The following is a 2,500-nucleotide window of genomic DNA, read 5'->3' as shown; positions in this document are numbered from 1 at the left end:
AGAGAACCGCAGCTTTGAGAGGGGCCGAGCTGCCCGCGGCAGTCCGTTTCGCACCCCTCTCGGGTCGGCCCACGCGTCCCCGGCGCCCTCGGGGCCGATCCCTGGAGGTTCACGTTTCCGAAAACTGGGTTTCTGAAATCGTGCGAAAGGTGTTTTGAAAAACAGGGAGAGACCGGCTCGCACCGAGGGCAGGAGAAGGTAAGAGAGGGGAAATTTCTAGTTTCGCCGAACGGTCCCCCTCTTTACCTTCCTCGGTGTAACACTTAGAAAAATTTGCGGTCAAAGTTTTACACCGAGGAAGGTAAGAGAGGGGAAACTTCTAGTTTCGCCGACCGGTCCCCCTCTTTACCTTCCTCGGTGTAACACTTTGAAAAATTTGCGGTCAAAGTTTTACACCGAGGAAGGTAAGAGAGGGGAAACTTCTAGTTTCGCCGACCGGTCCCCCTCTTTACCTTCCTCGGTGTAACACTTTGAAAAATTTGCGGTCAAAGTTTTACACCGAGGAAGGTAAGAGAGGGGAAACTTCTAGTTTCGCCGACCGGTCCCCCTCTTTACCTTCCTCGGTGTAACACTTTGAAAAATTTGCGGTCAAAGTTTTACACCGAGGAAGGTAAGAGAGGGGAAACTTCTAGTTTCGCCGACCGGTCCCCCTCTTTACCTTCCTCGGTGTAACACTTTGAAAAATTTGCGGTCAAAGTTTTACACCGAGGAAGGTAAGAGAGGGGAAACTTCTAGTTTCGCCGACCGGTCCCCCTCTTTACCTTCCTCGGTGTAACACTTTGAAAAACTGGCGGTCAAAGTTTTACACCGAGGAAGGTAAAGAGGGGAGTGGAGCGGAGACTCTAGATATTTGCCTTCTCCAAAGCCACATCCATGCTCCCCCTGTATCAGAGCTCCAGGGGCCAGGCTCATGGCCCAGCTTCTCCCCCTGTGATATTAAAGGCCCACACAGCACCTCCACAGGACCTCCACAGCCACACACACACACACACACACATGCCTCTCTGCCCCTGTGTCAGAGCTCCAGCACCCAGGCAGATCACCCAGCCACTGGGCCTGTGACATTAAAGGGCCACACAGCACCTCCACAGCCACACACACATGCTTCTCTCCCCTGTATCAGAGCTCCAGGGGCCAGGCTCATGGCCCAGCTTCTCCCCCTGTGATATTAAAGGCCCACACAGCACCTCCACAGGACCTCCACAGCCACACACACACATGCCTCTCTCCCCTGTGTCAGAGCTCCAGGAGCCAGGCATATCACCCAGCCACTGGCCCTGTGACATTAAAGGGCCACACAGCACCTCCACAGGACCTCCACAGCCACACACACATGCCTCTCTCCCCTGTATCAGAGCTCCAGGGGCCAGGCTCATGGCCCAGCTTCTCCCCCTGTGATATTAAAGGGCCACACAGCACCTCCACAGGACCTCCACAGCCACACACACATGCCTCTCTGGCCCTGTGTCAGAGCTCCAGCACCCAGGCATATCACCCAGCCACTGGCCCTGTGATATTAAAGGCCCACACAGCACCTCCACAGCCACACATCCATGCCTCTCTCCCCTGTATCAGAGCTCCAGGAGCCAGGCTAATGGCCCAGCTTCTCCCCCTGTGATATTAAAGGCCCACACAGCACCTCCACAGCCACACATCCATGCCTCTCTCCCCTGTATCAGAGCTCCAGGAGCCAGGCTAATGGCCCAGCTTCTCCCCCTGTGATATTAAAGGCCCACACAGCACCTCCACAGGACCTCCACAGCCACACACACATGCTTCTCTCCCCTGTATCAGAGCTCCAGGGGCCAGGCTCATGGCCCAGCTTCTCCCCCTGTGATATTAAAGGCACACACAGCACCTCCACAGGACCTCCACAGCCACACATCCATGCCTCTCTCCCCTGTATCAGAGCTCCAGGAGCCAGGCTAATGGCCCAGCTTCTCCCCCTGTGATATTAAAGGCCCACACAGCACCTCCACAGCCACACATCCATGCCTCTCTCCCCTGTATCAGAGCTCCAGGAGCCAGGCTAATGGCCCAGCTTCTCCCCCTGTGATATTAAAGGCCCACACAGCACCTCCACAGGACCTCCACAGCCACACACACATGCTTCTCTCCCCTGTATCAGAGCTCCAGGGGCCAGGCTCATGGCCCAGCTTCTCCCCCTGTGATATTAAAGGCACACACAGCACCTCCACAGGACCTCCACAGCCACACACACATGCCTCTCTCCCCTGTATCAGAGCTCCAGGGGCCAGGCTCATGGCCCAGCTTCTCCCCCTGTGATATTAAAGGCCCACACAGCACCTCCACAGGACCTCCACAGCCACACATCCATGCCTCTATCCCCCTGTGTCAGAGCTCCAGCACCCAGGCATATCACCCAGCCACTGGCCCTGTGACATTAAAGGGCCACACATCACCCCCATAGGACCTCCACAGCCACACACACATGCCTCTCTCCCCTGTATCAGAGCTCCAGCACCCAGGCTCATGGCCC

The sequence above is a fragment of the Trachinotus anak genome, unplaced genomic scaffold (assembly GCF_046630095.1).
Source record: "Trachinotus anak isolate AG129_WGS33_773 ecotype Australia unplaced genomic scaffold, CSIRO_AGI_Tana_v1 ptg000069l, whole genome shotgun sequence".
In the NCBI taxonomy this organism is placed as follows: domain Eukaryota; kingdom Metazoa; phylum Chordata; class Actinopteri; order Carangiformes; family Carangidae; genus Trachinotus; species Trachinotus anak.
The sequence above is the reverse complement of the archived record's forward strand: the minus strand, read 5'-3'. Positions refer to the sequence as shown.